Below are 12604 nucleotides of genomic sequence, written 5' to 3' on the forward strand. Positions count from 1 at the left end.
GCAAGTAGGCCTCTGTCAGATCGAGAGAAGTGAGAAACTCCCCCGGCTGAACCGCCAGAATGACCGACCGCAGAGTTTCCATGCGGAAAGAGGGAATCTTGAGAGCCCTGTTGACCCCTTTCAAATCCAGGATGGGCCGAAAGGTCCCCTCCTTCTTGGGCACCACAAAGTAAATGGAGTACCTGCCGGTGCCCCACTCCGGAGGGGGCACTGGAACAACTGCCTTGAGATCTAGCAAGCGCTGAAGGGTCTGGCGAAAAGCCTGCGTCTTCCAAGGAGTCTGACATGGAGAGGCGAGGAAAAGGTCCGGCAGAGAGCGGGCGAACTCCAGGGCATAACCGTCCCGCACCACCTCCAGGACCCACTGATCGGACGTGATCTCGGCCCATTTGGGGAAAAATTTGCGCAGCCGGGCCCCCACCGGAACCAAAGGGGGCGCCGGCAAGGAGTCATTGTGCAGGACGGGAAGCGGGGGAACCGGCGGAGGGATTCCCTGCCCCCGATGGGCCCCCCGAAAGGGCTGCATGCGCTGGAAGAACCAACACCGGGAAAACCCTGGAGCCGGGAAAGAAGCAGCCCCACGCCCAGGGCGATACTTGCAAAACTCCCGCAAACGCCCCCGGGCAGCGCCACCCCGAGACGCAGGGCAGGCACGGTCTTCAGGCAGACGGGGCACCTTTGAGTCCGTCAGAGTCTGAATCAACTTATCCAATTCCTCCCCAAACAAAAAAGATCCCCGGAAGGGAAATTTAGTAAGCTTAGCTTTGGACGCAGCATCTGCCGCCCAAGCGCGCAGCCACAAAATACGCCGCGCGGCCACGCCAAAGGCCATAGACTTAGCCGAGATCTGCACCAAGTCATAAAGAGCATCTGAGAGGAACGAGGCAGCCATCTCAATCTTCGCCACCTCCTGATCCACCAAAGACCAGTCATCAGACTCCTGATCCAGGACACGCTCAGCCCACCGAAACATGGCGCGAGCGACCAGCCCCCCACAAATAGCCGCCTGGACCCCAAAGGCCGAGAACTGAAAATTTTGCTTAAGGATGTTCTCCAACTTGCGCTCCTCAGAGTCCCGCAAGGCAGAACCACCCTCAACAGGCACGGTATGCCGCTTAGAAATCGCCGAGACCACCGCGTCTACGACTGGCGATGCTAAAGTAGCCCGATCCCCCTCTGGGATGGGATACAAACGAGCCATGCTGCGCGCCAAACGAAACGGCGCCTCCGGCGTTTTCCACTGTTCCAGTATAATATCCCGAATATCCTGATGCATAGGAAAAGAGCGGGAAACGGAACGGATCCCCCGTAGCAGAGGGTCCCCCACACGCGGAGTCTCCGGCGGCGCATCCTCAAAACGCAACACCGAAGAAACCTGTTGAATCAGGTCCGGCAGCTCATCTCTCTGAAAGAGGCGCACCACGGATGCCTCTTCGCCGGAGGACGGGAAACCCGACAACCCGCCGCCAGCGGCCATCCCCTCGAGAGGGTCCTGGAAATCCTCAGAAAGGTCCAGGTCCTCATCCAGACCGACACGCTCCTCTGACCATAAATCCTCATCCCACGACACCCGCGGACGCTTGGACAAGGGAGGAGGAGGAGGGGATGCCACAACAGACGAGAGAGGCAAAGCCGCAGGGAGCGCGGAGGAAACCCCACTCCCCGAAACCCCCTGAGCGCATCCGGGACCCCCAGCCGCCTGAAAATAGGCTCTGCACAAGGAAAAAAAGAAATCAGGAGAAAAACCCCCCAAGGGTCCCAAGGGACTTCCTGCCACAGCATTGGTTGGATCATCAACATGCACCCACGGATCTCCTCTTTTCTATTCTCAATGTCATAGTTCCTACTAGAGGAGGAGATGTTGCAAGGATGCTTTGGAAACAAGAACAGAAGTGGATTTTTATTCTCAACACCCACATGGACTGAACAGCGAGATGGAGTGGATTGCGTTTCAATGACTTTCAATATTATTTTGTTCCTTGGCCAGGTGGCAACATTGCAGATCATTGTATTATTTTTGTATTATTTTTGTTTTATTATTTATAGCATTTTACAGTTTTCCTGCTTTACAGCTTTTCTTTACAGTTTTTACTATTGCATCAGCCACTTGATGATGTCATCAAACCCCTCCCCCTTCTCTCTATTTAAATCGGGAGTGTACTGTTGAGTCCTTTCTGGCAGTTTGAATACACTTTGTGGTGTGAGAGCTTTTCAGTTTTGGTATGTATTTTGTGCATTCCCTCCTCTAGTTTAGCCTTAAAAAGTAATACTTTTCATTGAGGTGTGGTTATGGATTTTTACTCACACCCGATGTTGTAAATGACTTTTGTATTGCAGAAATGTTGTCCTATCACTAACTTTAACATAACTGAAGTTTAAAAGACTACAGCCAGTTTTCCAGCAATCGTGAGTGGGTCTCCTGACGAAGGACACGAAACGGGGCCGCGTCGGGACCCCAAACCCCTCATTGAGCTAAGTTATGATTCTATTAATCATGCATAAGTGATGTTCTGACAAGTATAAAGTATAAAGTACAAGTATAAGAAGAAAGGAGAAAATCCTATACTTTATATCATTTCAAGGACTGTAACAATCTTTATTAACCAACATCCTGGCTTGAAGTGTGATCTCTACAGAAACAGTTGCAATGACTGGGAGGTAAACTCTGTTCCCTTTCTAGGGGGGTGCGTTCCCCCCTTGTTGAGTTTCACATTTCTGAGCAACTTAAAACATATTGATTACACTTCATAGACAGGTTTGTGTTGAATGCGAAGTCAGTTCATATATTATTTATCACAGCAGAAACCTGCCCCTGTTTTTCCAATACAGGGGGAAGGTCACCTGAGGAGGAAGACAAAATGGAGGGGCCAGACTGAGAAGATGGCGACTTTCCCGCCAAAAAAGCTCCCTCCATAGCCTGTAGCGGCTGAGAAACCTGAACAGTCTCAGCCGCTAAAACAGGCAAGTCGGCATCAGCTGTCAAAACATCAGCTGAGAGGGAATCCCCAACAACTCGACCGTCGGCGGCTCGGGGAATCCCTCCGTGGGCGGTTGGGGAAGACCGGGCTTCCCCACTGCTCCCAGCCGACTCGCGAGGCACCATCGGCAGGGAGCTCTGAGTGCTTGCAGCCGCTGCCGACGGAGCTCCTCCACTGCACCGGCCTGAACACCGCTTGCACAGGCCGGCCGCGAGTGCCTCGCGCCTGGAGCACAATGAGCACTTTTTCCCTTTAGAAGTGCTCATTGCTCCATACGCGACCTAACTATAAAAAAAGTGCCGGTTAGATGAAAAAATACAGTAAAATACAGTTTTCTTAAAGGGAAACAACCCTCCAGACCAGCACTACCTCAGGATTTTTTTTTTTTTTTTACAGAACAGACTCCACAGGCTCTCGAAGCAATATGCCTTGCTTGATTTAGGGAGCAAGGCTTACTGCTGAGGCTCCTCTAGAAAAATGTGGGGAGGTGGAGGAAGTGGGGGGAGGGACCCCGCTCGAGACCCGCCGGGTTTGACACCCCCGAGGTCGGACAAACCCCCAAACAGGGCTCGCCCAAGCTCCATCCGGCCAAAAACAGGGACTATAAACCCCCTAAACAAATTCCAACAGCCCTACAAAGGGAGATGGGTACAGATCACATCAACACCTGCTGGAGACTGAAAGAAGACTGAGGTAAATAGAGAAGGGAGTATATTATATACTGTCCCACAGTTTTGTTTTCAGTCTCCACCTGCTGGTCATGATTGGATATATACCCATTTGTAAAGATTAACCTCTACTGGTCTGGAGAGTGCTAAAGAAATGTTAATTATCATTCCTATTCCGGGATTTTTTCAAAGAGGTCAAAGCAGATGACTCTATGCACTGTCACCTCAGTAACAACCATACAAAAATATACAAATACTCTCCCTCCCTTTTTACTAAACCACGACAGCAGTTTTTAGCGCAGGGAGCTGTGCTGAATGCCCAGCGCTGCTCTCAAAGCTCATAGGCTCCCTGCGCTAAAAACCGCTATTGCAGTTCAGTAAAAGGGGACCATAGTGTAAAATATAGACAGCAGATATAAATTCAGACACATTTTGATTACTAAATTTAAAATAAATTTGTCTGGTGATTTCATGAGTCTCTGGTTGCACTTTCTTCTTCTGACTGTGCATCCAATCTTTCTTCCCTTCTTTCTGCCTGTATGTTTTCTCTCCTCCAGACCTCATTCCCTCCCCCAACTTTTTCTTCCTCTCTCCCTGCCTCCCTTTCTTTTTTTCTCTCTTCATGCCCCCTTTCTTTTTTTCTGTCTCCCTTCTTTCCTTCTGTCTCCCTGCCTGCCCTTTTTCTTTCTTTCTCCCTGCCCTCCCCCAAGCCACAGCCACTGCCATCGGGGAACAGGCCCCCAAGCCGCCACCGCCGCCATCCAATAACAAGCCCCAAAGCTGCCGCTGCCGCTCCAAGCTCTCCCTGTTTCCCTGCATCAGGCCGACCAGCATTCCTCTCCCCGACGTCAATTCTGCCATCGGACAGGAAGTTTCGGCCTAGTTTCGGGGAGAGGAAGGCTGATCGGCCTGGTAGATCGCCAAGACAAAGTGAGTCTATCACAGAGCCCGGGATGGGCTCCGCGATCGACTCACTTTGCCTTGGCGATCTACTGGTCGATTGCGATCGACCTATTGGGCACCCCTGGTGTAGACGTAGTGGTGGTCTGGGTGTTTAAACAGCTGAACGTAGAGGCAGGCCATTATTTTTTAAAAACTCCATACAACATATTACCGACAATTGGAAAAATTACAATAGGTTTAGCAACACATTTTAGTGGAATTCATTATGTAATATTTATAAAATGGAAAGATCAATTGCCATACAAAAAGGGAATTATAATAATTTTAAAAAGATTTGGGGGCCATTAACAAATTATTGCAATGAATAGACATCATTTTCCTAATGAAAGTACATTTACATGTAGGGGGAGGGGGGAGGGTAAATAGTTATTTTAAAGGTCTGATTAATAGATTGAAATATAATATATAAATGATATTTTGAATTAAATTACTTGTGGAAAGTGTGGATGGGGGAATAAATTCATGTATGTAAAATCATAATTGTAGGGGGGCGTGGCTTTGGAGCGGAACTAAATGGCTGGGTAGTGGAGTTGCTCTGTGAAGACAAGCTATTTGACAGAGATCATAGCCAGAAAAAATTCAAATTTCACTCTGAAAAGTGAGGTAGAGGTGGATAATGGCTTCGGGAAAGCAAAACAAAAATTTGGCGGCGGGGAGCAGCTCAGGAAGCGGGAAGCGATCGAAACTTGATACGGCTTCACCGATGTCAGTTCCGTTGCCGCCGGAGGATGTAGAAAATAAAGACATAATGAAGGAAATACAGGCGGTAAAGGAAATAGTATTGGAATGCGCTAAAAATATAAAAGAAGTGAAAGAAGAGGTGGTATGTTTATCAAATAAACTGCAAGCAATGGAATTGAAAGTGGATCAAATTGAGAAAAGAGTGGAAAAGTGTGAGGAGGAAAGTATAAAGCACATGGAACACAGTAAGGAAATTGAAGCACTGAAAAGGGAGCTGGAAGATTTGTCCAATAGGGAACGAAGGAGCAATTTAAGGGTGCTTGGGGTCCCGGAGGGAATTGAAAAGTCGGATCCGATTGGATTTTTGATTAATTTTTTGCCCAAGGTGCTCCCGATGCAAAACAAGTTTCCATTGGAAATAGAACGTGCACACAGGGTCCCAACGAGATTATCAAACAGCCAAAAAGGACCACGTCCACTGATCTTTAAGCTACTTAGATATCAACAGGTAGCTGAAATAATTAAATTAGCTAAAGATAATAAAAACTTAAAGTGTCAGGATTCAAAGATTTACATAGTGCCTGACTTTGCCAGAGCAACGGCACAAAAGAGAAAGCAGCTATTAGACCTGAGACCACAGCTGAGAAGTCTGGGAGCTAGATATGGGCTCATATACCCGGCAACTATGCGGGTCACTTATAAAAATAAAACTTTGAATTTTGATACTGCAGATAAACTTAAGGAGTTTTTGGAGCAGTGTGAATCACCAATGGCTACTTAATAGAGACTTGGATGGAAGTATTTGTGTTCTTGGTTGAAATGTTTATTTTTGTTTGGAAATTTCTATGTTAAAGGAAGAAAAAAGAAAAAAAAAGAGTTAATAGGATTCTGAAGGCATGGCTGCAGTTGGATTTCAAATACATTCCACATTCTATCTTGTCATGAGGCAAATGGAATGTAGCCTGCAAGAGCATAAGAGATGCAATATTACAGACCTTTTAAAGGACAGAAGTTAATAAGATGGATTGTACTGACTTGCTGTTTGGACAGACAGACTGAGAAACGATAGAGGATTGTGCAAAACAGATTGAAGGAAATAAGTTCTAAATAGTATTGAGAAGATATAAACTACAAGCAAGAGGACATTAAATAGAATGGATCTGCAAACAAGATGAGAGTTAGACTGTGACTTTGTAAGCCTTACAATTTTCATTTGCATAAAAGGGGAAGTCAGCTGTGATATATGGAATAAGACATTGTAATGGAAATTCTCTAAATGCAGCAGAGGATTTTTTGAAGATGGTTCTGGTATATAGTTGACCTGACCTTAAAATAAAAATGACAGCTACAATGGTCAAAAAAAAAAAAAAAAAAAGGAACAGGGTTTGTATATGTAGAATGTGAAGGATCTATGATTGGCACCACAAGTTTGAAATTGTGGTCATTGTAAATCTTTATGCAAAACAATTGGAAAGGAGATTTAAGGTGGATCAAAAGATGAGACTGAGAATGTATAAACAGTAGTGTGAGAGGATAGAATTTGATATGGATCTGCAAGCAAGAGGAGATTTGAAATGAGACTTTATGAGACATATAGCATCTTATTACAAGAAAAGGAAATTTGTTGTTATGTATGGACTATAGTTTTAAAATTGCAAATCTATTAATGCAACAAGAGTCATAATATTGTTGTTTGGGATAAAAATTGGTCTGAACTTAATATAAATAATGGTGGATATACGAGGAGATTAAAAAAAAAAAAAAATTAATTAGAAGTTTTGGTAAAAGCGAAGGATGTAGGAAAGTTTGGATGTTATAATATAAAGCATATGATATAAGAGAATGTTGTGAATGGAGTGGAAATTAAAAGGGTAGCAAATATGCTAGTGTGGAAATGGGTATGGAATGTTAGGAGGGTTATGTTAAAGGGATAAAAATTGTTGTTTTGGGGAATTTATTGACTTTTTGAATAGGAAAAGTTAGGAAAAAAGATTTCCATTATATATTTAATAATATTTAAAAGTGATATTTAACTTGAGGGAATGTGATGTAATCTGACATGAAAGATGGATGTGGTTTGGATGAATGTAATTTTAAAATTTGGTGTGATTATTTATGTATTTCAATAATATCTTAATGGAAATGAGTGAGTAGAGAAGGGAGGGTTCATGAGAGATGGGGGAAAGGAAAGGAAAAAAAAAAAAAAGAGGTAATCCTTGATAAAGAAGTCTTGTGTGATAAAATGATATTCATTTTAATATGATAATGATCTGGCTAATGGTTTTAAAATTATAAATATAGCTTGTGGGGAGTTTATCTATTGCCTAGTCAAGGTGTGCGTTTCAAAGTTGGCAAGTAATTTAAGGGAGGGATGGGAGGGGGAGGGGATTAAGAATATGGGAAGGGGTATAGGGGAGGGGATGGGTTCTAATAATAATTTTAAAAAGGGGAAAAGAGGTTATAATATTGATGTGAAGAATATTATTGATTATTGTTTTGATTTGATATAATGACTTTAAAAATTTTTTCAATAAATGTTAATGGTCTCAACCACCCGATAAAAAGGAAAAAAGTATTGCTATATTTAAAAAAACAAAATGCGGATGTCTATTTCATACAGGAGACTCACCTTAATGGAGATGAATCAAAAAAGCTAATTGGTAATTGGGTGAGAGATTGCTTTTTTGCACCGGCGGTGGGGAAAAAAGCTGGGGTAGCAATTTTAATAAATAAAAAATGTTCAGCAGGATTTAATATGGTGAAAGCAGATAAATTAGGAAGATGGGTGCATGTGAACATGAGTATGGGCAATAATACTGTGGCGCTATTTAATGTGTACGTACCTAATTCGAATCAAATTGAATATTTTAAAACTCTACAACCAATAATTTTACCACTGGCTGCTAATAATTTGATAGTAGCAGGAGATTTTAATGCTGTTGTGGACCCTTTATTGGATAAAAAACCTAGTAAAATTTTAAAATCTTTAGGGTTGGATAATTTTATAAATTCTTGCAATTTAAAAGATATATGGAGAATTCTTCATTTTAATGATCGAGATTTTTCATTTTATTCACATGTTCATAAATCTTTTTCTAGAATTGATTATATTCTTGTTTCTGATGGGCTAATACAAGATGTTACACAAGCCTCTATAGAACCAATAATTTTATCAGATCATGGAGGAGTGTGGATTTCTTTAAATTTTAATGACCCGGATAATGGTAGGCCTGTATGGAGATTTAATAATGCATTGCTTGCATATCCAAAATTTTGTGAAGAATTTCAATTAAAAATGGATGAATATTTTCAAAATAATATTACAGAGGAAATATCTACAGAAATAATATGGGATGCTTTTAAAGCAACGATGAGAGGGCAAATTATATCATTTTCAGCTTATTCTAAAAAACAATTAAATAAGCAATTTACGGAACTGGAACACGAAATAAAAGATTTAGAATTAAAATTGATTAATAAGTGGGAGAATTCTACGTTGCAAACTTTATTAAAAGCAAAATATAAATATAATGAGATTTCTTCTAATTTGGCTAAAAAAAATATTATGTGTCAGCAAGCTTTGTATTATGGTAGTTCAAATAAGGCGGGAAGATTACTGGCTAATTATCTTAAAGTGAAAAAAAGAAAGATGAAATTGAATGCAATAAAAGATGAAAAAGGTGAAACTCATTTTCAGATTGGTCCTATTTTAAAACAGTTTTTAAATTATTATAAAAACCTGTATTCTTCTGAGTCTTATTTAAATAAAGAAAAAGATGGTATAGTGTTTTTAAATAATATTGAAGGTCCGAAGATTCCTGATCATATAAAAAGAAGTTTGGAAAATCCAATATCTTTACAAGAATTACAAACAGCATTGAAATCTCTTAGAGTAGGGACCGCTCCAGGTGGTGATGGTTTTACGGTAGAGTTTTATAAAGCATTTCAAAATACTCTTTTACCTCATTTATTAAATTTATATCAAAATCAACTAAAGAAAGGTTGTATATCAGGCACTATGGCAGAATCATTAACTATTGTTTTGCCGAAGCCAAATAAAGATCCCATGTTGGTTTCAAATTACAGGCCTATTTCATTGATAAATGTAGATGGTAAATTATTAGCCAAACTTTTGGCTACGCGTTTGGCAAAAGCTCTTCCTCACATAGTTGGTATGCATCAAACAGGGTTTGTTGCTCAGAGACACTCTTCTAATAACACCAGATTGGCATTGCAAATGTTATATTTAACAAAAGAAATTGGAGATCCGGCTTTTTCTGTGTCTCTAGATGCAGAGAAAGCTTTTGATCGTGTGGAATGGACATTTATGTATCAGGCCATGGAGTGGTTTGGTATTGGTTCGGGATTTATACAAATGATTAAAACTCTGTATAGCTCTCCTGTTGCTAGATTATATATCAATAATAATTTTTCTGATTGTTTTAAATTGCAAAGGGGAGTTAGACAGGGATGTCCTTTGTCTCCTTTACTTTTTGATATAGTGCTTGAACCCTTATTATTAGCTATTCAACAAGAGGAGGAGATACAGGGTATACCGCATAAAGATAAAGAATATAAAGTTTCTGCATATGCGGATGATATATTACTTCATTTGAGGAATCCGGAAACAACCATTCCAAATTTATTGGTTTTGATTGAAAGATTTGGAAAGTTTTCAGGATATAAAATAAATTGGACTAAATCAGAAGTTCTTCCTTTAAATGTGCATTGCACAAAAGGATTATTTGACTCATTACCTTTTATTTGGAAAGAAGAAGGAATAAAATACTTAGGTATATGGATAAAAAACACGCTTGATGAGACAATTATAATGAATGAAAAAAGTTTATTGCAAAAAGTAACAGAGTTATGTGAGCAATGGAATCCTTTACATTTATCTTGGTGGGGAAGAGTTCAAACTGTCAAAATGATGATATTGCCTGTGGTTTGTTATCAAATGGGAATGATACCAGTTTTTTTTCAGGGGTCTTTTTACAAAAAGTTAAATAATATTCTTAGTAAATTTATTTGGCTGGGTAAAGCTGTAAGAATTGCTCTAGTGACTTTACAAAAACCAATTGAGGAGGGAGGGGTAAATTTTCCAAATTTTTATAGGTTTCATCAATCCTATATATTGCGCCAAGGTATGTATTGGGTCCTCCCAGAACTCATGGAGAAGCTTCCAGATTGGTTATGGTTGGAGTGGCAGCTCATGTCTCCTATCAGGCTTCGTCATCTGCTTAGCATTAAAATGCCTAGAATAAGGAAAACCAATAGGATATTAATGGACACATGGACAACATTAAAGTATGTAAACAACTTAACTCCTATTACTATTCAAAAATCTACTTGTCAAAATATATGGCTGAACTCCAAGATACAAATAGGCGGTTTTATGATTGTCTGGAAGGATTGGATTGAAGCAGGAATACGTACTTTAGATGATGTTATTAATGATGGTAAGCTGCTGGAGTTTTCACAATTGCAACATAAATTTGGACTTAATAAAAAACAAAGTTATAAGTGGTTGCAATTGAAGCAGGCTATTCAGGCAGGGTTCCCTGAATGGAAGTCTTTAAATACTCATTTTACTCTAGAATTCTTATGCTTCCAGGCAGATTTTATGGGTCACCAGGCCGCACAGTGGTATAAAACATTATCTGGATATTTAAATAAAAAACCAAGGACTGTACTTAGAGATATTTGGAGCATTGAGATTAAGCATCAAATTAATGCATCTCAATGGCCACGTATTTGGTCTTGGAGGATAAGATGTACAATGTCTGCGTCTATGAGGCAAACATGGTTTTTCCTGTTGCATAGAGCACTCTGGACCCCTGTTCGCTTACAAAAATTGGATTGCTCTAAGTCTAATAGATGTTGGCATTGTCATCTTGAGGCTGGAACTCTAGATCATTTATTATTTTATTGTCCTTTTATTAATAATTTTTGGAAATTGATCTGGGGTCAAATAAATTGTATGTTAGAGAATCCGGTGGCCCTATCATATGACACAGTTTTGTTTGGAATGTCTATGAGGGCCAAAAGTCAAATTTCATCGAATAATAACAAACTGTTAATGATTTTAACAGGAGTTGCCATCCAACATATAACACATAACTGGAAAGACTATAGAGGATTGAATTATTGTTTCTGGTGGAGTTCGGTTTGTCAGGTGTATGAAATGGAAAAAACATTGGCAATCAAGAGAGGTTATTATAAGAAATTTAAAGAGGTGTGGAGACCATTAATTGAGTATTATAATAAATAAATAATTATATTTATCCCCATTAAATATATGTAGGGGGGAGGAGGGATGGGTGGGTTTTATGACATTATGAGGGGTAATATATGGAAAGGGAGGGAGGGGAGATAGTTTATGGTATAAAATGAATGTAGAGTTTCAAGTGAAGAATGTATAGTATGACTTGAATTATTGTACACTTGTTTGCATAATGTAAAAACGAATAAAGATATTTAAAAAAAAAAAAAAAAAATCATAATTGTATGAATATCAAGCGATATGTAAACGTTAATATGATGTAGTATTGTGCACTTGTTGTAAGATGGAAAAATGAATAAAGAATTTAAAAACAAAACAAAAATGCTGGCCTACATTTCAAATAGATGTGGCCACTAAACTAATTGCGGCAAGGAAATATCCATGCTGCAATCAGCTCTGCGGCTGTGGCAGGGAACCCAAGAATCCCACCGCAAGTTGGCTGGCAAGAGGGATGCCCACTCCCTCCCGCTGCCACCCCTGAACCACCCATACTGTCCGCGGCAGGAGGGATGCCCACTCCTTCCTTCCCCAAAACAACCCTGGCTGGAGATATGCCCGATCCCTCCTGTCATAAACCCCAAAACAATCCCCGGCAGGAGGGATGCCCACTCCCTCCTGTTGGCACCCTCCCCAACATCCCCAGAAGGAGGGATGCCCATGCCCTCAAGCCAGCACTCCCTCCCTGAACCCCCCCCCCCCCACTCCCCAAAGCCTACCCGGACCTCCTTGCACTTATTCAGCAAGGCCAGCCAGACATAAGTTGCATTCCCTCTGGTCGGCAGGCTCGCCTCTTCAGAATGGCGGGCCTTCCCCTTTGTGATTCCTATGAAGAAATATTTCTCTAAGCCAGAACATTATATCAGTGACTTATGAGCAATACAAAAAGGAACTCCACAATTAGCCAGGAATGCACAGCATTTATAGTTATCACACATCTTGAAACAAACACAAAGGAACTTAAGAGACAATGATTTCCTCACGTTACCAGACAAAATCTTCCAAAAGGTACAAGATCTGCTGTTTCTCTCCCT

At 40.9% G+C, this 12604-nt stretch overlaps 1 protein-coding gene across 1 annotated transcript in view; it reads right to left on the reverse strand.

The window, feature by feature from the left end:
• LOC117369378 (kinesin-like protein KIF19) overlaps positions 1-12604 on the reverse strand; it is a 145702-nt gene that overhangs the window by 83745 nt on the left and 49353 nt on the right. The gene's annotated exons all lie outside the window — the stretch shown is intronic.

Source organism: Geotrypetes seraphini, chromosome 11 (assembly GCF_902459505.1).
Source record: "Geotrypetes seraphini chromosome 11, aGeoSer1.1, whole genome shotgun sequence".
NCBI classification, from domain to species: Eukaryota; Metazoa; Chordata; class Amphibia; order Gymnophiona; family Dermophiidae; genus Geotrypetes; species Geotrypetes seraphini.